The 25652-nt window shown below is 45.4% G+C and overlaps 1 long non-coding RNA gene across 5 annotated transcripts in view; it reads right to left on the reverse strand.

Moving 5' to 3' along the window:
* LOC132011811 (uncharacterized) overlaps window positions 1-25652 on the reverse strand; it is a 170664-nt gene that overhangs the window by 89931 nt on the left and 55081 nt on the right. Inside the window, exons 3-6 of one of the 5 annotated variants that reach the window (XR_009402438.1) lie at window positions 6952-7071; window positions 5431-5548; window positions 4703-4815; window positions 3831-3938 (exon numbers count right to left, since the gene is read on the reverse strand). This is a non-coding gene — a long non-coding RNA (uncharacterized LOC132011811). Of the gene's footprint in view, window positions 1-3830; window positions 3939-4702; window positions 4816-5430; window positions 5549-6305; window positions 6500-6951; window positions 7075-25652 lie in introns of those variants that run through there. The other 4 variants (XR_009402437.1, XR_009402439.1, XR_009402441.1 and 1 more) reach the window with 4 other exon arrangements.

Genomic DNA, 25652 nt, shown 5'->3' on the forward strand with positions numbered 1-25652 from the left:
AGGGTGGAATCTTAATTGTCAGAGAATTGTTTCAAAATAAACATGTCAAATCTCCTTTCCCCACTCTCTAGATGTCGAACTCCCCAAATCCAGGGTGGCACCTGGCCATATGTATTCTGAAAAGACCCCTAGAAGATCCTGGTCCACACTGACCCATTGCATGCTGTGTGGGTATGAAAGGTGATTGATAGGATGTGAACTTCATTCCTAACCGATGTCTGGGTGACTCTGGAGGAACTATTCAGGAAATTATGGACTCAAAGTATCTGAAACAGTCATCCATCTTAGCGAAAAGATCCTTGTCCCATGAGCCCAAGGAGGAAGATGGGCCCTCTGTCCAATTGGCAACAAAGCTATATTAGGGCACGTAAAGACAAAGACAATAGAGTCAAGGGTGGTCCCTATTGTGAGATGATGGCAGGGATGCCCCAAACTATACTTAGTTCCCAAAAAACATGTAACTCCCAGGGTTCTCTGAGATTTGTTCTTTTCTTACTACCTTGCCAAAAGTCAATTGAATCAGGCCTTGACATACAAACTCCTAAAACAAAAGCCCATTCACTAAAATTCAGAGGTAAGAACAGGAAGCCAGATGCACCACCTTTTGTTCTTCCATCCTAGTCCCGAGGATGAGAGTCCACCATGCAGACATGTGAATGCAATGGATTAACCACTTCTCAGCTGGTCACAGATGCCAGGATCCCTGCTGGGTTCCCAGGTTGCTCCCCAGCAGAAGCATCAAAAATTGAGTCTTTCTCCTGACTGGGCTCCCTGAACCCTCTTCCTGATGTCAGAGATGCCTGGAATTGAGCAGCCAGCCAATTTCAGCTCAGTGATAGAGTTTTATCCCAGACTCTGGAGTCTTGACTGTTGTTCACATTGACTAAAGCATAGCCTACTTATCTTTGTCCATATTTACATATACATTAATCTAACACAAGGCCCTTAACAGCTATCATTCATACCCAGCATGGCATTTAGGCACATTCTTGGACACAGGTCCTTTGAAAACCTGAGTACCATTAATAGTAAACACGCCAATGATACCACACAAGCATGCTTACATGCAAGATATCTTGTATGGTAGTATTTAAAAAATGACCTCAAGTCTTTGATGTTTCTCCCATTAAAAGGTGGAAACTCTATCCCCTCCACTTGAATCTGCACAAACTTATGACTACTTCAACTAGCAGAGAATGGTAGAAGTGATGCTATATGACAACCAAGCAAGGCTGTGCAGCTTCCACTTGGATCTCTCAGAACACTCACTCTGGGAGAAGCCAGATGCCACGTAAGAAGTCTAACGTGATGAGATCATCATGCTAGAGAAAACACATGTAGGCACTCCAGCTGGCAACCCCAGGTGAGCTCCTAGGCAGCCCGTAAGCACCAAATGCAACCGTGTGAGTGAGCCATCTTGGACCTCCAGACTTATCAAGCCTTCAGATGATTCCAGCTCCAGCCAACTTCTGACAGTAACCACGTCAGAAACCCCATGGGAGAGGCACCCAGCTAAACTCTTTCTAGATGCCTGTCCCCACAAAATTGTGAATGAAATTAAGTGATTGTTTTAAGTTTAGGGTAGATTGTTTCACAGCTAAAGTAAGTGACACACCTTCTAATTCCAATGTTTAAAAAATACGGCAATGAATATGAGAGGTAGGCATTTGCTCAGATCACTTGATCTGTCAGCCAGGCACTCTCATACCCTATAGATGGGGATAAAAGTTGGTCAATCTTACCAGAAACAATTTTGGCAACACCCAGAGCTTTAAAACACCCATCCTTTGACCTCTCAATTGCGATTCTAGGAGTCTGCTCTAGTGATTTGATTATAGATATATACAAAGAATTATCTGAATCAGGTGTAAGGATGCTCATTAGTGTTATCTATAATAGCAAAACATTGGGAATAACCTAAATGTTCCCCTGAGAGGGTGGTTAAATAAACTATATTTGCATAAGAAAATGCTTTACACTTGTTTTAAAACAAGTTTTTGAAGTATATTTCATGACAAAATATTCACCATCTAACAATTAATAAAAATTTATATTACAAATGGTATTTTCCTTATATAAAAACTACACATATCTGGAAGAGAAAATCTCACAAATTTTATATATATATACATACACACACACATATATATATATTTAAAGATATTATTTATTTGTTTATTTGTCAGGGAGAGAGCATAAGTGCAGGAGGTGGGGTCAGGGAATGGCAGGCAGGAAGAGAAGCAGGCTCCCTGCTGAGCAAGGAGTCTGATGCAAAACTTGATCTCAGGACCCTGGGATCATGACCTGAGCCAAAAGCAGACACTTAACTAACTGAGCCACCCAGGTGTCCCCCAAAAAACCTCAAATTATAAAACTGATAATGTCTAAATACTAGTCTGGCTTTCTAGGGGTTTTTTTCTATATTTTCTACATTTTCTTTTTTTTTTTAAGATTTTAATTATTTATTTGAGAGAGAGAGAAGAAGCAGAGGGAGAGGAAGAAGTAGACCCCCAAAGTCAGATATCTAATTGACTGAGCTACCCAGGCACCTGTATTTTCTACATTTTCTATAATCAACATGCACTACTCTTATAATGAGGGGAGAAAAGATACTTTGAAGAGAAAGTAAAAGAGTGATGCCCAAATTGCCAAGAATGGGATAAGAACCTCTGCACCAAGCACCATTTACTTATAGAGGGCTAACAGGATGGCCAATCCCAGCTATACACAGAACCGAATAGGAAACTGGAGAGCCTGAAACTGAAGCTCAGAAACCAAACGTCCAAGGGAAGCTGGAAAAAGAAATTCCAAGATGGAGAACCATCCAGTCCTTCGTCCAACCAAAGCCCCAAGGGCCCTGGCCATATCACAACGAGTAGACGGTGACATCTCCTACAGTCTGCTACAGGACTATGTGGGAAGACAGCCCCTCATATGTGTCCGTGTGTGGGGGAGGGGAGGAGGAACTTGAGTGGGGCATCCGTTCTTGAGCTCCTGGGGCATCTATCCTTCTATCCTTGAGCACTTGCGCCAGCAAAATGCGAACTCTAGCACTGCACTGTCCAATCCGGTAGCTGTTACCTGTGCGAACTATTTAAATTTAGACAGATTTAAATAAATAAAACTCAAAACTCAGTTCTGTCACACTAGCCACATTTCAAGTGGCTAATGGTTATCATATTGGACAGAGCAGGCTAGGACTTTTCCGTCATCACGGAAAGCGCTGCTTCAGGGAATTGCTTAGCTTGGATTCTGAGATTTCTACAGGGAGAGTGACATGTGGTGGAAAGATAGAATGGGAAGTGAACTAGGCCACCTGAAACCCAGCTGTCAGACTTACCAAATGTGAAATCTCAGACTCACTATTAACCTCTCTGAGTCTCAGTTTCCTTATCTATCCAATGGGGAAAATATCTGCCACGTAGCGCCGTGACAAAGAGTAAATGATGCCAAGACCACAAACTGCGAGATGCGAGCCTATACTCAGTCGATGTTCAAACAACTGTGGTTGTTAGAGAGGTGAGGATCCCTGAACCTTTCCAAGAGCATCTCAGAATAACCAAACCAACCAGACCTGCTCGTAAACCAGGAATCTCTGCACTCAGAATCAGGCTAGAAATAAGAGGCCCTTCAGCTTTTTAAAAAAATTTTAAGGCCACCTGTCTCACACCAAATGTAAGCCCAAGACGATGAGCACCAAAGGAAGCAGGGCAGAAGATGCCTGGGAGCTCTGTGGCCATCCTTTCTCCCCACAACAAAGCCTTTTGTCCCCATCCTGCAGATGGGGTTCAGCAAGGTTATCAGTGGTGCAGCCGGGACTCAAACCCAGGTCTCAAAAGGCCCCCACCTCCCCTGTTACCTGTTAACGGCTCTTTCCACAACGGCATTCAGGAGGCCTGCTGAGTCACAGTCTAAACCCTTCCTTGAGCAGGACAAGGCTGTCAGGGGAGATAAGGGGACACTGGATGCCTGGGCTCAGGGTGGCAGGCAGCAGGACTCCTGCTAATCCCATGGAAAGGTGAAGAACTGGGTGCACACCATCAGGGGGTTAGCCAGAGGACACAAAACACACTCCCAAGCATTACTTAGTGGGGGAAGAAAAAGAGAAATAGAACACACAGCTTGTGCAAATGGAATCGAGTGTCTACTCCAATCAGAATTGAGCACCGACCTCAGGAAGGAGGAATGAGGAATAATTGGCCTTCCAGGGGCAGGCAGCAAGTATAAACACAAGAAACGTTATTCCCGTTCAGCTCGTACATAAAGCACAGTTACGGAGTGAGGGAGCCAATTTCAGCATGACAGGAAGAGGCATAAAAAGGATATGTGGAACCGTAAGCCTCTTCCCCAGGATGGCATAACCACGTTATAACTAGACAAAATGCTCGAATGGGCGCCGCGGCTAATTAACAGTGGCCCCTTTAAAAAGAGAGCTCTGCTTATTTTTATGGACGTGCTGAACATAACTAGCAGGATTTAAAATCCGGCTCCCCTTACTAGTTTATTTTTCCCTATAACTTGAACCAAGTTGTCCCTGGGTTCCAGACTAATGAAATGCTTATTTAGAAGCTGTGGCCATCTGTGGCTGGTGCTGCTGTGTTGGTTCCTGCTCCCTGCCCAAGGGTTGATGAGGTTCGGGGGCATGGGGAATTTCCCTCGATGCCCAGGCCAAGGAAGCTCACTTAGATGGGAAGTGACTCACTGGGAAGAAAGATCAGGCCCCGGCGCTCCTCGAGTTCCTCTTGCTCCATGGGGGCTGGCTCCCAGCTGCAGGGGAAATCCTGACAGCTGGCATGCTGGTGGTCTCACCTGCCGCTGGTGCGTGTTGAGCCGCACAGGGAAATAGAAACCTCATGCTGGTGCCCGCCATAGGCAAGGATTCTGCACACTGGTGACCCCAGGGGCCCAGGGTACCCCTCCCTTCTGCCCTCCACCTCACTTTCTCCTTTCCTACAAGGGAGAACACAAGTCTGTGATGCTTATCTTTGCTCCTTCCCTCCATTTACACATGGGATTTTTAAAAATCAGGTGTATTACACTGTTCTCAATATCATCAACACTGGAGCCCACCTGCTACTGCTGCTCCCTTGCATACTTTCCCGAAAACACGCCCCTCCCCCAGCATCTCCTGACCTGGGTCCATCCGTAGTGATGGCAGATATAAACATCTGGCAGAACACTTGCTGCCCCGCTTCAGGATGAGCCCCACGGATGGCAGTCTGCTCATTAACACTGTCCTTGCGGCACCAAACCTGCTGCCCCTTCTGCCTCAGCCCCTGCAGCCCACAGGATTTCTTTGTGTCTGCTCACTTTTCTCCCCTCCCAGTTCTAGACTCTCTGAGTGATAACAAACAGAAAACAGCTTCCTTAGTGTGTCTCCATCTCCTGTCTCTGGCCCCCTGCCCTGCTTAGCGTCTCTGGATATCATACCTCCAACTCCATTCCATGAACTTTTGATGTGAACCTACTCCATGCCTGGCATTGTCTGGGCCAACTGTCCTCCCACTTGGCTCCACGAGGGCCTCCACTGTCCATCTTGTCCCCACACCTGAAAAAAATGCTTGACAAGTAATCTTGGGGTAGATGAATGCCTGCATCAGAGGAGACAGCCATGCAAACAACCAATAAAGCACAATGTAATCAGTGCTATAAAACAACAACAAAAACACCTGAGTACAAAGTCCTTAGGGAATTCAGAAAAGAGGTCAGTTAATTCTGCCTGGGGAGAGATGCATTCTAGGCAGAGGGCACCGGACATTCAAAGGCATGGCAGTGCATGAGTATAAGGAGGCCAGTGAAGTGGTCAGCTCAGTTGACCATGTTCTTGCTCAACAGCAAAGCTATGAAGCCACACAAGGACTGACCATGATATCTCCATGTGGGGGTCAGTGTACACTCTGGTTGAGATTGGCTTGCCTTCATAATAAGCAGAAATGCCAGTCCCTGAGCTCCACACAGTCCATCTTATGGGATAGGCTCTGGGGACACAAGGATGAAGCAGACCAGTCACAGCACTCCAGTAGACTGAGGGAGAAAGATCAGTTGGGAAATTATGGTCAAGTGGGATGAGGATGCCTGAGGGCTCTGCCAATTTCGGGCAGCTGAGCCATGCTGGTGCCAACCGCCATGAGCTCTGAGGTGGAAGGAATGGACCTCAATGGAGATGGAGACACATTTAGGGAGTTGACATCTTGAAGGAATATATTTAAGACACTGGTTTGTTTTCAGAAGGGCCAAGAAGGCCAGAGAACAGATGGAAGACATCTAGTTCAGATCCCACGAACCCCAGAGAATAGCCTCAGATGTTGAGAAGGATCTGGGCCCCCCTAACCCCAATCCAAAACCAGGCACAGAGGGAGACCGTGTCTTCTGTGGGAAGGCAGACACTTCTGCTAGGCACCAGGTGACCTCATCTAACTCCTTTTTCCTTTTCCACCCACAATGGTTCTCTCTTTCATTCCTTCTTTCTGGTCTTCTCCCTCCTTGGGGGGTAGAGAGGCTGGGGAGAGGGAAAGTAGAGAAAGGGGATAGAAAGCATGTCTGGAGAAAAAATAAAGAGGGACGAATAAACAAGAGGAGGAGAGAGGTGGTGGCATCATGAAGGACTCTTGCCACTAAGTCAGTGCCACAGCAGGACTTCTCCAAGGGTACAGGAGGGGCCTGGAGACCTCTACTCCAGGGCCTGGCCAGGAGGATCTTCCCAAGGGCCTGCAGAAAAGTCCTGGGGAGGGCTGAGTTCATTGCCCTGGGTTCTAGACCGCAGCCCCACAGGCCTCCCTTCCCATGCCAGGGGTACCAAGGGGTACCCTCCCCACAGGGTACTCTCTACCTCCTCTCTAGCACAGAGAGCCAGCCAGCCCAGAGGGCCTGGTTCACAAAGGCTGCTCTGGATTTCTTCCTTCATCGGGGGCCCATTCTGCCTGGGAATTCTAGCGAGGCTGCTGCTCTCACCTGACTCTGACGAAGGGCAGGGGAGGATTCCGAGACCCGACAGTTTACAGGCCGTCTTCTGCTTCCTGCAATTCTGCTCTTCAAATTGCTTTGGTTCAAATTCTTTGTGGTTTTTCTGGGCTGCTGGGAGGAGAGCGCATTGATTTTGTTTTGATAAGGTCAGCAGTGATCAGCTCTGACAGTCAAGCAGATAACCTGTCCCCCTCCCCCTCCACTAGATGTGGCTCCACATGCAGAACTAGAGGGAGAGAAACAAAGACAGGGAGGAGCAGGCGGCCTCCTTTGTCTCTGCGCTTCTGAAAACCTCTCTAAACCCCATCAGCAAAAGCAGCCTCCTCTCAGGTTGCAGTCTCAGAGAAGCAGTAAGGGCACACTTGATCTTTTCCATGTGCAGTTTCATTTTCCTTTCCCTCTGTGTGTTCCTGCCCTGCAGCCTACTCTCCTAGACGGTGACTCACTTTCCTCCAAAGAACCAATTAAGTAGCACAGAACTGCAGCAGACTCCTGATGACACTGATTAACGTTCAGAACCCGTAGGATGGTTCAGACTGAGGTGCCTAGGAGGACTTGGAGAGGGTCCCTCTGAGGTTTCACACAACTGATTGGATCTTGATGAGAAGAGCGCTTGGACCGTTCCCACTTTGCTAAGGTCACTAGAGGGGCGGTCGCTTGGAGCTCCCTCACCAGGAAGAGTTCACAGTTCCCCCAAAGTGGCGGGCATGTTCCCAACCAAGCTTGGCAGCCAAGCGCTGCCTCTCCTTGGAGGCCTCCCAAATATCACATAAAACAGTATCTATGTGCACATGGGTATATGTCTAGAGAGAAGATCCAGGACTGTCATCAAATTCTCCAGGAGACCCATGATCCGAGAAAGTTAAGGAATATTGTTCTACAAAATCCTTTCAAGGATCCTTTAGAATATGCCAGGCAGGCTCCCCAAAACACCTCGAAACTGTCAGTGCCATGGCAGCTTCCCTGAGACATCAAAATCCAAAACAATGAGTGATGTCTTTTTTTAAATAATAATAAAATAGAGTCCTATGTTCTCCTACAAATGGACCTTGAGAGTTTGTTCGGAGGGTCTAGCAAGGGAGCACAGCTACTCATATGCCCTTGAACAAAGAATAGTCCTCCTCCACTAGGGAAGTTCTTCCTCTTTGAGCGAGCACACAGCTTCAAGAGGGAGGCATGTGAGGTGGTGAGGGAGGAAGAGGCCACTTGCCTAGCCTAACACATCAACCCAATCAACCCCGGTGGTCACTGGGATGACAGATGTCATAGTCAGATCACCTTGACATTGGAGAATGATGTCTTTTTTTTTTTTTAAGATTTTATTTATTTATTTGTCAGAGAGAGAGCGAACGAGAGTGAGCACAGGCAGACAGAGTGGAAGGCAGAGTCAGAGGGTGAAGCAGGCTCCCTGCGGAGCAAGGATCCCGATGTGGGACTGGATCCCAGGACGCTGGGATCATGACCTGAGCCGAAGGCAGCTGCTTAACCAACTGAGCCACCCAGGCGTCCCAGAGAGTGATGTCTTAAGTGGATCTCGGTGTGTTAATACAATGTCACTGTCCTGATGGTCTGAAGGTGAGCTGAGGACCATCTCCATGACCAATGACTCAACGGACCTGCTGACCTGTGGGAAGGAGTACAAATATGGTACCCACATGACAGGAAACAATGGACCCCTCTACTGCTGTCAGTCCAATACCAGATTCAGTATTCAGATTCAAGAATATTCAGAATATTCAGATTCAAGTTCCATGGGATTAGAACCAGCCTCAACATGTTCAGAGCCACTAATCAGGATAATGAAAGGTCTGAAATCACAATATCAAACACAATAGAATCACAGCTGGGCACAATGTTGGGTGCTTCGGATACAAGATCTCATTCAGGACTCACAACATCCCTAGAAGTGCCTAAATATCCAGTTTACTGCTGATGAGACTGGGATTCAGGGAGAATGTGTGCATGATCCCAAGACTGGTATATGGAGATTGTTGGATTTGAGCTGATGTCTGTGTAATTCCAAAGCCCATGCTTTAAGAACCATGCCATTAAAGGAGCAAAGTCAGAAGAGAATCCATGGAAACATAACGACAGATGATGGGGTAAACTATTGTTGAGAACAAGAGGGAAGGTTACTAGATGGTAGATTTTGGTTTCCTAGTGTTCTGTCATTTCTTTTCCTAGGAGCATTAGGCAGCAAGTCAAGATAGCTGCCATGCTCACAGTCCCATTCCAAGAAAACCTCCCTATGGAAGCCTCTGTTGAGAGAAGTCTTAGGCCATTTCCTACATAGAGATAACCATGGGTTGTTCTATGTGATCTTTTTACCACACCTGACTGGACTAGAAGTAGACTCCCAGTTCTGGATAGTCAAATCTAACTGGGGAAAACCCAGTGCTAACTGCTTGCCACTGCAACAAACAAGCCCAAACATGGATGATGGCTCAGACCGGATAGACCTAATTCTTACTTAGTAAAGTCCTAAATGGATGATGCCAGCTGACAAGCAGTCCTCCTTTGAGTGGTGATATGGGGACCCTGGCTATTTCCATCTCGTGCCTCCTCTGCCTTCAACACATGTCTTCTAAGGTCACCGCATTCATCTATATCTAGCCAGCAGAAAGGGAAAGATCATGGAGACTATATTCAATGTTTTTTTTGCCAGGCCTGGAAATGGCACACATCACTTCGGCTCACATTCCTTTTGCAGGAACTCAGTCCCATAGTTACACTTAACTGCCAGGGAGGCTGGGAAATGCAATCGAGGTGTGTGCCCAGGAAGAAAGGAAATAGTGCAGCTGAGTCTTTGTCAGTCTCTGCTAGAAGCAGAGAGAGAGCAATAGCTCAGTGGAGGTAGAGTTCACATGTTATTTCTGGTTCTCTCATATTTTTGCCTCTCATATTTGGCCTATCTCCCTGAGGCCCTCCATAAGGAAACAAGTGTCCTTTTCTAAAACAATAATCCTCCTGAGAACTATATTCCACATGGCAATCCCATATGGCCCAGGGCCCCACTCATACTGAATCATACAGATGGCCATTTTACAAGTTGGTCCCCAAGACTGTAGACGAATAGCCCCCACCTGCAAAATGGTAGCATGTCAGACCTCTCTTCAAAGGCTTTTCTCGAAGCCTCCCAAAGGGAGTGGTCATATCTCCCTGAGTCTTGCTCATTCTCCCTCTTGGCTCCTGTCCATCATCGCTCTGTTGTCACAGCCCCAGAAGCACCATCCACGATCTAATCAAGGTAAGTGATACCCCCTGGAGCTGTGTGCCCTGAATCAGACACCAGGAGAGGTATCCCTGACCCCACAGGACAACAGCTCCAAGCTTTGGCTCTTCCTACGTTAGGACCTCTGACACACAGGATAATCTAACTGATCTGACTGACTTTAATACAAAGAAACCAAGGCACAGAGAAGTTAAAGGTAATCTCAATAGCACAGAATGAAAGAGATTACATTACATTCCAATCACCCCTCTCTTTTCAGCTGGCAAAGTGAAACTGACCTTAGTTTCAAAGCCAATTAGGAGGTGTATGTGTATTTGTTTGTGTGTGTGTGTCTGACTGTCTGTCTGACTCTGTCTTAACCTCCTTTGACACAGAGATCAAAGTGTCTGATAAAAATAGAAAAGTTAGAACTGTTACAGTAGAGTCACTTACTGAAAACACTGGTCTTTAGCTTAAAAAAAAAAAAAAAAAAAAGTCTTATCCGTCACCATGTATTCATTCTGCCATCCATAACTGGTCCGTAACTATTTCCAAGAAGGCTGTATCCTCAGGCCCCAGCATAGTGCCAGACACATGACAGGCATTCCCCAAATACTTGTCTAACAATGAATGAAGCCTAGCTTTTACACAATGTGTTCAAAACTGCCCTTGCTGGAGGGAGAGGAAGTATTATCAGTGCTCTTTTTACCCAAAGGAGAAAATAGACACAAAAGAGTCATGTTACTCAGAGGCTGAGCTAGAATCCAAGCAGCTCTCTCTCACTGATAGCCTCCTAAACCGATAGGCATGCTTAGACCCCCCCAGTGAGCCAAAGCCTCCCGGCACTGTCCTAGTGCCCAGCTGCCCCCCAGCACCACCTGCAATCGCCCACATCTTGCTTCTCCTCTCCCAAGTCAGTCCAGGCAATCAGAGCTCTGTGGTCCTCTCACTGCCCACAGTAGCTCCCAGGAACTGGTATGGAGCCCCCAAAGTCTGAGGGCAGGGCGGTTTGGAAGCAGGGATGGGCACAGCTATCTTGGGAATGGCTCCCACCCCCTGCCCAAGATAAACAAACACCCTCAGTGACATTAGCCTCCAGAAGTGTATCACATCCTCATTTAGAAAATGTGTGCTGGGCCTAAAACTCGGGCAATTGACCAGAAATGGCCAACAGGCCCAGGGATCCACACTTCCAGGCTCCAGCCTCATTAGTTTAAAATATCAACTCTGAGACATCGCCCCTTCCTTTCCAGACTAGTGTGTAACCCGCTCTACCAGAGACAGCAGATTAGGAAAGCCAGAGAGGATTGGCATGTCCATTGCAAGCAGACTCTCTGGGGTCGCCGATCTAGAAGCTGAAAACATTTCTCTTTCATTTATTGTTCAATCTTTATTTAAAGGGAAAGTCCCCAAATGGAATTGAGAATGTTTGGGTTGTTTTAAGGCCATCTTTCCTTTCTGTGACACGGTGAGCCTGCTCTCCATTTTTCCAAGCTCCAGAGAGAAACTCCGCTTGCCAACACTTGAGTGATTTCACCTCTAGTGTTTCCATGGTGATGCACATCCCCACACAGCCTAGAGAAAAGGTGCAGCTCCAAGTGATGATGAACATGAAGGAAGCTCGGCAGGCTCCCCTGGCCCGGGGGGCTCTCCGGGAGGAGCTGGGCTACACAGAGTGCTGGATGCATGGCCTCTGCCTCAGGTAGCCCAAGATGGACTTCTCCTACCTAAGACAGTGTGGATGCACTCCTGGAAACCTCAGCTGGAGGGGATTCCAGGGGCTGAGGAGGGGAGAAACTAGTGGTCCAGGAAATCAGCAGAGAGCATCTCCAACAGAGGAAGCTCTAAGTGGCATACTGCTGGGAATCATCTGGGGTCTCCATAGCCCCTGAAGTATATGGAGTCTTGGTCTTTCTCCTGGCCGGACCCAGGCTGGGCCACCAGCAGGCTGCCATTACATTGTCTAAACATACTTACAGAACAAAAACAAAATATTTCCTCAAGAAGCTAAGGCTGACATCTACCACTGCCAGGCTGGGGGACGGGTCAGGGTGAGGGTGCCTCTCGTGCTCTCCCTGAGACTATAATGGTAATAAAACACCATTTACTGAGTACTTGTTATGTGCCACACACCACACTAAATCCAATTGATACATTCTCTCACTTGATCTTCACAATAAAAGCAACTCTATGCAGTAGGTAGTACTGTTTCCACTTCACAGATGAGGAAACAGGGACTCAGAGAGGTTAACTGACTTACACAAGACCACACAGCTAGTAAGTGGTAAAGCTGGGATTTGAATTCAAGTAGTCTCAACTTAGAGCCTGGTATCAAGCATTTCTCCCTGCCTCTGTGCCTAGCACGAGGCTGGTCCTAACCCCAAAATGTACAATGACACAATGATTTCCAGAGCTCACATTTGTTCAGACTTCCAGTTTACAATGACTACACTTTCCCTTTCTCCAGTCTCTTCTATGTGCTAAACATTTTATAAACCTGACTTAATCTGATCAGCACAAGAATCTTATGAGATGGATGTTGATAGTCCCACATTTCACTTGGAAAAACTGAGGCCCGGAAAGACTGTTTGCTGAAAGTCCTATGAGTGTCAGAGGCTGGTTTTGAACCCAGTTCTGACTCCATGAACAACATCTGACTGTGCTTCACCTTCCGCATATCTTATGTCACCCACACTTGCCAGGTCCGAGGTTGAATATCCAGCCTTCCAAATTTGGGGGAAATCCAGGAGACTACACAGGATGGGAACACCAAAGGCAAATCCACTCCCCCCTTATGCCACCTGTCTGGTCACATTTAGCCAATGCCTTCAGATGTGATGTATCTCGATCTTAGGCTAGTCATTCCTTGTCCTCTTTAACCAATGTTAATGGAACATCTACTACACGCAGACCCTGTGCCACCCACCAGAAATACAGAGAACAAAAGCCTCAGTCCCTGCATTCTCCCTCAGTGTCCATCTCTGTATATGGCCCTGACACACAGGCTCTTACTGAATTCTCACAGCTGCCCTGTGGGCCAGAGCCTGTGATCATGCTTACTTCACCAACAAGAAAGCTGGGCTTGGCATGTCTCCTTCATCAGTCCACCAGGTTACAAAACAAGTAAGTGGGAAAGCCAAGACAAGAACCCCAGGGTAGCACCTGGATCAGACATACTCTGGAGACTTTGGTCATATAACCTATTGTGCTTGGCTGTACAGCAAGGGAGGTGGGCCATGTGAGCACTGAGAAGAGAGTAATTCTGCCTGGGACTTCAGGAGCAAGACTTGCAGAGAATGGGATTTTGGGTACAAAAAGATCAGAAGCAAGGAAGAGCAGGAGTTCCTTATGGGTGGTCCATAGTCTCCTACAGGTTAATGGATAAGCCTCGGGGATTTCACAAACCACCTGAAACGAGACCAACAAATACATACCTATGGGGAACTCTTCCTGAGAGAGAAGATGATGGAAGAATAACCATCATTTCCTTAGATTCTCAAAAGGCTCCCTGATCCCCCAGTTTCCTGAACAGTTGTTCTTTTGAGCTCCCAGATTGCCTCAGGAGACCAGGGGTCCCCCCTGGCCTCCTACTCTGACTGATGTGTGTCAAGCTGCATGCTTAATGCTCTATGCTTTCAAATTGGACCCACCAGTGAAGTCACTCCTTCAGAAAGCCTTGTGCATGGCCATTTGGTGACCAAGTGACTGATGTGAGTAATGCCCACTGCAAGGATGGAGACATTAAGTCTTTGCAGGGTTAAACAGTCTGCAGCAGCCGTGGCTTCCATGGCAGACCTAACCCCCAGGGCAGACCCTCACCAACAGCATGGCAGAGTTATGCCCAGCTTCTGGGAGTACAGGGTCAGACTGCTTAGCTGGGAAAATCAAAGCATTTCCAGGATGATTCTGTTTGAACTCTGCTCTGCTCACTGCCTATGCACACATTTACAAGGCCGGTCAGACCCAGTGCCACCATCCAATTAGCACACACCAGCATCCAGATCCCCAGGGCCAAAATGAAACAAGTAGGATGAGATCAAAATCCAGTCCCACTATTTTAGGACAGATGCCCACGGGCACATGAGGACACAGAATACACCTGCTGCCGGCAGCTGACAGTGGCACTCCAGCCCAGCAGCCCCAGCAAAGACTGGAGCTTGATATTCCTCCATCAGGACATCATTACTGTGCCCCTTTTCTGGGCCTGGCAGTGAGTCAAGTCCTGGAGAGTCAGAGATGAAAGACCATCCTTTTCCGAACAAGCTCACCGTCTAGTGGGAGATGCAGCCTGGTAAAAAGGCAATTTTAACACAATAAGATAAGGGCTACGATAGAGTAAAGCATAGGGGACTGTGAGAGTTCTGAGGGGAGGTGCCTAACTCGCTAGAGAAGTGGGAAGGCTCCCTGGAGGAAGTGACACAGGCACTACTTCTTAAAGATGAATCAGGACTTAGCAGAGGGAGTCCTATATTAAGCAGACAGGTTACTCAGTGTGATCAAAGCAGAGGCGGAAGGGATATGCAGAGAAATGAGGAAACTAGAAATGGGGATGACTTCCTAAGCCACTGATACTCACACTGTAGTGTGCTTTACCTGAAGATCTTATTAAATAGATCATTGGGCCCCATGGCCACAATTTCAGATTCAATAGGTCTGAGCTGGGGTCTGAGAATTTGCATTTCTACCAAGTCCCCAGGTAAGGCTGACGCTCATGTTCCAAGGTCTGCTCTTTGAAATCCTCTTCCCCAAATCATTTTGAGATGTTTGGATTTATCTGGAGGGGCAGGAGGAAAGCTGTTACAAGGGGCTGAACAAGGGAAGGATACCAGAATTGTAACTTAAGATCACTCTGACAACAGGTTCAAGGATGGATTGAATGCAGTAGGATTCGAGACAGAGAGACTCATCAGCAGGCAGTTGCAATGATGCCAGGCAGCACAAAGGCAGCTCCAGCAGGAATGAAAACAGCAGTCGTACAGCAGGTTCTGGGAGTCTAGTGATGGGCTGTGGCCAGCAAAGCAACAGAGCAATTGAGAACAGCAGCAAGGCTTCTGCCATGATTGAATCCACACTTAGGAGCTGCTTCCTAAGACAGAAAATATGGGAGGACTTTTTTTTTTTTTTATTTTGGCCAGGGCATAGGGTTTGGAGTTGATGAGCACATGTAAGTTTGAGATGCCAGTGGTACCTGCGAGACTCAGTCATTAAGCATTTGCCTTCAGCTTAGGTCATGATCCTGGGGTCCTGAAATGGAGCCCCCACATTGGGCTCCCTGATCAGTAGGGAGTCTGCTTCTGCCTCTGCCCCTCCCCTCCACTTGTGCTCTCTCTCTGACTCTCCCTCTCTCTCAAATAAATTAAAAAATGTTGTTGGTTGTTTTTTGTTTTTTTGTTTTGTTTTGTTTTGTTTTTTAAGTTTGAGATGCCTGCAAGATAGCCGCAGAACAGATAAATGCAGACTTAAAGATTGAGGAGAGATACGACCTGAGAGATTCAGATTTTTCTACTAGTGTTGGGAGGAGAGTGAAAGACATGGAGGAGAATAAAATGATGACCCCAAAACAATGGGTAAGTTGAGAGGAAAAAAGGGCCTAGACTAATGCCTTTGAACCACCATCATTCAAGAAGTTGGTAAAAAGTAATGGCAGGTGCCTGAGTGGCTCCTTTGGTTGGGCATCTGTCTACAGCTCTAGTCATGATCCCAGGGTCCTGGGATCGAATTCCACACCAGGCTCCCTGCTTGGCGGGGAGTCTGCTTCTCCCTCTACCCCTCCCCCCTACTCATGCTCTCTCTCTTTCAAATAAATAAAATATTTTTTTAAAAAAAGGTAATGGTGACAAAGGAGTATAAGGACTATGTCACTTGGGCTCTCCAGGAAACAAACACAGAAACAGGATAGAGCAGATGTTTTGCTGGGAGCAAGAGCTATGAAAGGAAAAGGAAAGAAGTGGGATTGGATGGTAGGGAGGGGGTCCGATCGATGCAGACCGTACTAAGCCTCCACCACTCTGTGGGGAGCTCCAGAGCAAAGATTCTCGCCACAGAGTCCCATGCTGGAGGGCAATGTCTGGCCCTTTTACCACAGTTGTGGTAAGTCATCGGCCAGGGGCTACCAGAGAAGAGTAAAACCTTGGCCCAAAGATGTAGGGAATCCTGAGATGTAGGCAGTGAGCCCTTCCTCAAAGGCGACCTGAGCGCTGCGTCTTCATGACTGCCACAAGGAATAAATAGGAAAATACCATCAAGAGTTGTCACAAAAGCCAAAGGTGAAGCTATTAGGAGAGAGTCGTAGACAGTTTCCAAAGCCTCCCAGTAGGAAGATACATCACTTACACCACCCCATCCCCCACAGTAGTGAGATGAGCTCTGTCACCAAGGGGCAGCTACAAGGAGTCAGAAAAGCCCTAAAAGGGAAGTACTGGGAATAGGAGGAGGCTAAGGGAGGTCCAGACAGTGGGGGGAACTTAATTCCTTCAGGGAACTCAGCTGAGGAGAGAAGGAAGGTGGAACCTGAAGGAGATCATGGGAGGCAGCGAACAGAAAGAGGGGGAAAGTTTGGGACACTGAGGCAGCTGATGATCCCACCTCAGTGGCTTTCCCTCCAGCCTGCGTTCACCTGCACACCTTTGGCAAGGGGTGGTTGGCTGGCTCGTGGCTAGTGAGCGGGGACACGGGACAGCACAGTGCCCTTGGGAGGGAAGCAGCAAAATCCCACCAGCAGAATAGCTCAGACCACTTTTTCTGCCATTGATCCAAGCTCAGCCCCCACCTTCACGCCCTGGAGGTCTCACTGAACTGCACAATCGTAAGTCATTGTCCTAATAGCTTTATTAGAAAGAGAAAAAAAGGTATTAAAACCCAGCTTAATGAAGCCAGGACGCAGAAGGTAGCAGGCAGCACACTCGTCATATCCTTTCCTTTGGCCTCCTGGGAGTCCACCAGAAAATGCTTCAGCCTTCAGGGTTGGGGCGATTAACCTTAGACAGAAGTAACACGAGCCATAAACATGTTGTGGGCTTGTTTTCTTCCTTAAAGGCTTTATAATAGGAACAAGCGTCTCACAGTAACATGTCATCATGGGGCAAATAAAGTCTGGTTGGAGCGAGTGCCTGAAGCTTGCCTGCTCTCACATCTCTGCCTTGATCAATAAAAGATCACAACGAGGCAGCTTAGAGCTTAATTATTTACTATTTCTGTGCTTTCGTAAAAGAGAAATTTTTTCTAAGGAAATCAAACTGCCTGTTCAGTGCCATATGGAGTCAATATCCTGGGCTCTACGAGGTGTTAATGAATTAATTAATCAACTAATGGCAGTGAAGGTCTTCAGAGACCATGGATGCCTAGCTCCCAAAGGGAACACTTTTCACTCATATTGGCAATAATTTTAAAACATTCTTTATTTCCTAGAAAACAGGGTAATTTCTTCACCAAGAACTCATTGGATTGTGTATATTTTCAGTGCCGGATATTTTGATAATGCTTTTCTATTTTGTTGTTCATGTCATTTCCACTTCACAAAGCCAACTCCCCTTTATTCGTGAAGATGGGAGAATGAAAGTCCTTGGAGAATGAGTGTCCATGAAGCATAGCCAGTCATTGGCAACAGCATTCCCTTGGTCGAGGCATGTGGAAGTTCCTTCCCTGACTTCACTTTTCCCTTGGGTAGGACCGTTGAAGAACAGTAAAATTAGGGGAAATCCAGGAAGTGAAAGGCAAAAGAGCAGAGGTCTAAAATATTTCACAAACTAAATTATGAATCCTCAATGTAATATTAATAGTAACCACGGGCAAGAAAGGTGGTTTAAGGTCTTCCCAGTAGCAGTAAAGGATGCATGAGAAGATAATTACAGGATAGCAGAATAAATTAGGACTTGCTCTTAAAGAAAAGGGGTGGGCTGGAACTTGCTTGCTATCAAAGAAAACGATGAAACTTGTCTAGAAGATTTTTTTAAATAAGAAATAAATAAGGTGCTAGTGTTTTGGGTTAGATGCAAGCCAACAGGAGGCACTGAGACAGCTTGGCTGATTTTACAAGATTCCCAACACTTTCAGAAACATTCAAGGAAGAAGAGATTAACCTGGTGGGAGGAGGAATGGCAGGTCTAGGCACAGGAGATGAGGTGTAAGGAAGGTTCTGACGGTCCTTTCCAAATGATACAACAGCTGCGGGAGAGGGTTGGGCAGAAATCTCACTATTTTAAAGGCACCTTTTACTGGATGCTTACAAAGTTAAGTCCTGGTCCAACCTGGGATATAGTCACCAAACCATTTTACCAAACCCATGTCAGCAGTTGGGCTATGAACAGGTGGTAAAAGCGGCAGAAAGGTAATGAGGAGTGCTTTTGCCTTATCTCCAGCAGCTACCTGATGGGGGTGGGGGAGACAGTGGAAGGGCGCAGCCAGAGACCAAGACAGGTTGACTGGCAAATGACAGTGAGAGGCCAACCTCTCACACTGATTCTTTCTCTCTGTCTCTCTCTGTCTCTCTCCATCTCTCTCTGTCTCTGTCTCTCTCTCTGTCTCTCTCTCTCCCTCCCTCTACTATTGAGGAGAAAAGCAGGGAAACTGGAAGGGCAAAGGGAAATTTTAGCTGCCAGAGCTGAAGGATGTGCTCTTGGCATTGCAATTGGAATTTGGAACACATTTTTCCATAGAAACGTTGATGCAGATGGTGATTGAGAACCATCAGGAGGGCAGGGAGAGTGTGAGAACAACCAGCCCCGGGGCCAGAGAGACCGAAGGGGCCTGGTTTTACAGTGTATATGCTATGTGCCCTTGGGCAAGTTGCTTAAGCTGTCTGAGCCTTGGTTTCCTTTGACACAGAGTTGTGAGAATTAAATCACCAAGAGATAACATATAAAGAAGGAGTAAAGAGTCAGACACAGAAGAGAAGCTCCTTAAGCGTTAACTATGTCGGTATGGTTAATAAATGACAAGGCAGCAGCACACTGTGGAATATGTGGGCTTTTGTGTCCAGATTTGGAATTTAACCATCATTGTTTCTACAAGAAAAAGCATTCTGAATTCAAGCAACCCACTTAGAAAAAAAAAAAAGTTATACTCCCAAATTAATTTACAAATTGAGCACTGTCTGTTCTTGTTTTTTAGCATCCTGTGCAGATCTAAAATCACTTGATACATTTAAGAACATAAAATGTATTATGTATAACTTGGTTGCTCATAAAATTATCATGTTTGATATATTTAGAGATGTGAAGACTAGGGAAGAAAAGAAATTCATAAATATGTGGGGGATTTATTTCCTTGTCTTTCCAGTTTGGGGAAGAAAAAGCAAAGAGCTCTAGGGGATAAAAATTCTTGAGGTCTTCCCCTCCTTACGGGGATCTAACTCCTCTTCTAGGCAAGCAGAATCCTGCAGCGTGAGATGAGATGCCACCCGTCAGAGGACCAGATGGGTAGACAAGAGAAAAGGGACCACCTTTCTCTGCTCTACCGAAGAGCATCCTGCAGTTCCATGAGTGTCTTGTTCTTCTCTAATAGAAGAGTGGCTCTGACATTTATCAGGGTGCCCCTTAGAAGTATTCCTCAGTGAGTCATCGAGGGGGTCTGGAGAACCCATCACATACATGTCCCCAAAGGGGCAACAGTTGTGGGATCTATGTGGATGCCTGAGCTTGCAAGTGTCAATGATTTATTAAGAGCCTGGTGGTGGGTGTGAAGAAGGGCACATATTGCATGGACCACCGGGTGTGGTACATAAACAATGAATGTTGGAACACTGAAAAAATTAAATTAAATTTTTAAAAAAAGAAGTCTTAATAAAAGAAGACGAGGTGAGGAAATAGGGAAAGCGGTGACAAAGATGGGGGCGACTATATGCCAGCTTGGAATCCTTTCAGCTCAATGACTTGGAAGACATTTTTGAATAAATGAGAGCAAATCACATAAGAGCATTCATCTCACATAATATGAAGTTTGGAACAGGGGCATATTCAGCTTCATTCAGTGGCCCAATCATGTTATCAGCAGCCCAGTTTCTTTCTATCTTTTGGCTCCGCCATCCTCAGCATGTTGCCCTTTGTCTTCAGGTTTGAATTCTCATGGTGGCAAGATGACTGCAGTGGCTCCAAGCATCACATCCTCACACAACAATGTCCAAAGGCCTAGGAAGAACATCCTTTTCTTGTGCCTCTTTTAAAGAGTAAGGGAACATTCCCAGAAGTACCCCCTCCCTTCACACATACACATTTCAAATCTATCTCATTGGCCAGACTTCTATCACATGCTTATTCCTAAAACAATGACTAGAAAGCAAAATATAATTCATAGGTACTAATGGAGATTGACCTCCTTGGGCTAAGGAGAGGCCCGGTGCCTGACAGCTGGAAACCCAAACAAAACCAGCTCTGTTAGTAGGCAAGAGATGTATGCAGCAAGCAATCCAACATGTCAAGAAAGCTAGGGAAAGATGGTGCCCCCCCTTGGAGGTTGGCTCCTTCTGCAGAGTCACTGTAAAGAAACAACACTTTCTGAAACGTTTACCCAGGGCAGGAGATAAGAGTGGGAACTGAATCCCCAAAAGCCTATCCTTCGGATGCTGCCCCAGGTACTGTACAATCTGAGGGGCTCATTCAGCTAGAAAGACCCAGGCCCTGGGTTGTTCCAGAATCCCTCCCTTCAAGCCAAAAAGTCTGAGAGCTTTTAGGGACCAGTGAACAGTATCTTTTCTCCATATTCAAAAATAAAAATTCATTAGTTTCAGAAGCATGTCTTACTAAGGGATGAACTCATTCTTCCCCACTTCTTTCAGATCATTAAATCCTTTGAGATGAGGCATTGGATGATAACTAGTCTCCCTGGACAGTTTCTGATGTCATTGGCAGGAGTAGTACTGGACTTGCAGGCACTCTCTTCATTACTCTGATAAGCATTGTGTTTAAGACTAATTCATTAGGATGATATTTCATATTACATTAGGGAATGCGCTATATGATCCAAATGTGAAGGCAATGACAATTTCTCCTCCTCTCTCTGATCAGCTGCTGCAGAATGAAAGGGCGCCATCACCCTGTAAAAGGCAACGACCTCATTCACTTTAATAACCTCTGCCCTTTTGCCCATGATATGTTCATTCTAAACCAAGGGAAAAGAATTTATGGGCGCATTTAGGTTCTAAGTCTACCATCACCTTTAGCAATCCTAATTAATCTCTGAGATAATCATTCCCATTTCTTATAAATGGGCCAAGTTAATTGGCATGATGTTCTCTTAAAAATTCTCTCTTCTTTCAGATGTTCTACAAGTTTCTGCAAAGAGCCCCTTAGCATGAAAATTATAATCTGAAGTTTCTCAGCAGATGGAGATTTCCAGAAGACTCTAAAAGGTGACATATACCTAGATTTATTTTCTTCACAGTTTTAGGTTAGTGCAAGTTTATTTCAGAATAGTGAGGATTGTTCATAGTGGGGAGGGGCCCCAAGGAGCCAGCCATCAGCACCCCAGCCAGTCAGAGATGCTGGGGACTCAGTAGAGTTGCTGCTGACATGGTACAATGCCAAGGGCACCAGAAAAATCCTTTCAAATATCACTGCTGCTCTAAAATGCTGTGTATGTCTGCTACACGGAAGAGTTATTCCTTCCCAAGATGCAGGTGTGGTTCAAAGAATGTTCTCTAAGAGAGAGAATAATACTCCAACAATGTAAATCAACAATAGGGAGTAACTGACTATTAATGGGCTCTTTTTTTTTTTAAGATTTTTTTAAAAAGATTTCATTTATTTATTTGACAGATAGAGATCACAAGTAGGCAAGAGAGGCAGGCAGAGAGAGGGGGAGAAGCAGGCTCCCTGCCAAGCAGAGACCCCGACTTGGGGCTCGATCCCCAGGACCCTGAGATCATGACCAGAGCCAAAGCAGAGGCTCTAACCCACTGAGCTACCCAGGTGCCCCTTAATGTGCTCTTCTATGCAAACAAGTTTTCATTAGGGAAAAAGGCTCATGAGAATGATAGAAGGACACAAAAATAAGAGGTAGAAGGAGTTAACAAGTTTTCCTAAAGCCCCTCATGGAACCGGGCCTGTACTCATGGAACTCCTAGCAAGACAGGACAAGTCAACAAAACTACTCTATTTAAAAAAAGGCAGGAAGTAGTCAGGACTGAATCCTGTTTCATATTAAGAAAAAAAAAAATTTTTTCTGTGTTACCTCTAGGGATAGAGTGATCTTTCATAGAGCCTATTGGCATGGCCATGTTCTTCTGTCCTCCCCATGTTGTCAACCTGCTCACCCAGGCCTTTTCTGACCTAACATATGCCCACTGCCCTTTTTACACTCTTTGGTACTCTTATGGTAAGATGCTAGTAGAAAACGCCAGACCCTTGTGTTGGAGATGAAGGACTACTTACTACTCACAGTAATAGTAACAAGAGTAACAGCATTTAGCACCATTCCCTAAATTCCAACTTCCACCAGATGATGTGAAGATGGGCAGAGGACTCCAGCACATGCAATGAGATATGTTACAGAAGACATCCAAACTTAAATAATCTGAATCTTTGATCCTTGGCAACATACCTTCACTTTGATCATGAAGGAAATACAATCTCTCTACCTCCTTTGCTTAGCAAGAACACTATCTCTATCTTCCAAGGCTGATTGCTGTACAAACCCATAGAGAATTGTCTCCCAACAGAGTGGCAGATGGAGAAGGATTTATTGCACCCAGCCTCGATGGGATGTCAATTACTGATTTCTGGAACTGACACTGAAGAATGCACTTGCAGCATTAATGCTACATATTGCATAGGACATGATTAGTTACCAAAAAAGACATAAAGCCAAAAGAATGAATAAGAAAGTTCAGGGGTAATTATAAAATAAGTATGCAAATTGTGCTTTCCAATAAACCAGTAAGAACTAGTGAACTAGTTAGAAAACATAATGGAAAAAGATAATATTCAAAATAGCATTGAAAAATATGAAATATCTGGAGACAAAGTTAATAAGAAACATGAAGACTAAATAAAAAGGATCATAAATTTTCACAAAAGGACATAAAAGCTAGAATCAGTTGAGAAACATCTTATGTTCCTGGGTAGGAGAATTTGCTCTAATCAAGCTGACAATTCTCCCCCAAATTCGTCGATCAGTTAATATAATCCTAGTCCCAGAGATTTGGGTGTTAGAGTTTGCAGAAGGGAGGGAAGATTATCCAGAGGAAACATTTGCTTTTACTGGTTGAGCCCTAGATTGACAGGTTGTTCTAGTCATCATTAGTTGGCCATGCTACTTAGTTTGTGAGGTTTACAGAGAAATTTCTTGATCTGCAACCCTCAGTGACTCAGCAAGGGCATTACAATAGATCCCCTTGAATTCTGCTTCCTTCCTCGCTAAGAGCAAGTTCCACAGCTGTAGCCTCTGAATCCTTTGCCAAAAATCTAATGCCAAAGTCTGAAGATGAAGCCCTCATTTTTAAGGTTTGCCCTATTCGACCCTTCCACTGTACCCAAAGTCCTGCAGTTGAGATCTCTGCAGCAGATCATATGTCTAATGAAGAAGGGAGCAATAGAAATGGAATTAATTATGGTTCCAGTACCAGTGACTCTCTATAAGAGGTTCAGTGAGGAACTTTTAGTAACTTTTCAGTGCCTTGTGTTATGATCTCATGGTGTTAACTCAAATGCATCAGAACATCAAAAGCTGTTCTAATGTCCAACACACACTCATTCCTCAGCAACTCCAGAGTTTGCTGATCTGCAAATGATCAGAAAAAAAAAAAAAAAAAATGGAGCCTCCTGGCTCTCTTACCCATTGGATGTTGTCTATTCTCCAGATTTCTCTAATGCCAACCCAATAGCTATTCCCACAATTAATTCCATTGCAATTAATTAATGCCCATCTGCATCACCTTTGCCTAACAGCTAATGCAGATCCAACAGCTAGGATCAGAAAGAAAAGCCTGGGGAGGTGGTCACATCACAGGGAATTGACTCTTTCCCCACCCTTTCCATTTACCACAAGGCGGGAGATATCCTCCTCATCTTTTATAATGGTCAGGAAAGAATTTTCCTGCTCCCTGGTTTCCATGGGCATTACCTCAACTCACATAAAATTGCCAACTAATCAAGTTGCAGGAGCTTCAAAAAAAAAAAAAAATCCACTTATGTGGTATGTTTCCAATTCTGATCACATTTATGCAGGACAACTTCATAATTTGTGGGATTCGGTGCAAAATGAAAACACAGGCCCCCTTGTTGGGAAAGTACTAAGGATTTCAAGACAGCAAGAGCAGAGCATTAAATCAAAGGTGAGGCCCCTCTGAGTACGAGATTCATGCAATGGTGCTGGTTGCAGGTCTGTGCAGTCAGTCCTGCATTTATGTTTTAGTTTTGCCCAGGGTTTGCTGCTTCAAGTTGTCTTCTCTTTTCCAGAGGTTTTCAAGGTTAAGCCTCAGCTTGCATCCACACTAGGTGCAAACAAGAGGAATACTAACTCCCCCACCTTCTCAAGATGAGTTCAGACCTGGGGTGAATGATGTTGGGTGGAGGGCAAGAGTCTGTGTCCAATGCAATGATTGTTGAAACAGCAGGTAAGCAATAGCAGGTGGCTGCAGTTATGGCCCTATTGACTCAGCCCTGTTCCATATTTGCAACTGTGGGGACTTGTCACACTGCCAGAGAGGTAGGACTTAGAAAGGGCAATCAGACCATCCTGTGGGAATTTCACTGAATGACCATGGGGCAGGAGAGCCATATATGGGATTCCTCCTTCAGAGAAGAGTATCCCAGAATGACAGCTGACAGATCCCATACAGCCTACAGACACATTTGTTTGGCTCACCATATTTTAAAAACTGTAAAATTTCATCTTAGATCCGGTTTCCTGTCTTTCATAAATAATCAGAAGAGCTAGAATGTCTGAGCCCACATCTTTTACAGCAACAATCAGCTAGAATTGAAAAGCCGCTGCCCTTAGATGTGGTATATGCTCTCCAGGTTGCCACAGTCCCCAGATTCCTTATTATTCTATACCATCCTGGTTAACATATGCATGATACCTGCCTGGCCCTGACCTTGAGTATATGGTTCTTCATGGATTCTTCTAACTCTGAGAAGCCACTAAGGGTCCAGCCTCTACCATGGACCAAAATGGGACAGAGTACAACTGAAATACAATTTACTGTAATTCTACAGACAACTATCAGACTTACTGAATACAACATGAAATGACATATAAGATACTATTCATATAATACTGTATATGAATATAAATAGCATAATGTATACTGTACACATACATATATATATAATGTATATTATATATACATATAATGCCATATAATGATGATGATGATACTGGTTGTCACTATTAAGTACTTATTGAACATAGCATAGGGACTGTACTGTATATTACTGTACTGTATATTATCATACTGTATATTATCTTGTTTAATCCTGATAAAAGGAGTGGAGCCTTGACCCAAATACCATCTGACTTAGATATCTCTTGCTTTTACACA

The sequence above is a fragment of the Mustela nigripes genome, chromosome 2 (genome assembly GCF_022355385.1).
Source record: "Mustela nigripes isolate SB6536 chromosome 2, MUSNIG.SB6536, whole genome shotgun sequence".
Lineage (NCBI taxonomy): Eukaryota > Metazoa > Chordata > Mammalia > Carnivora > Mustelidae > Mustela > Mustela nigripes.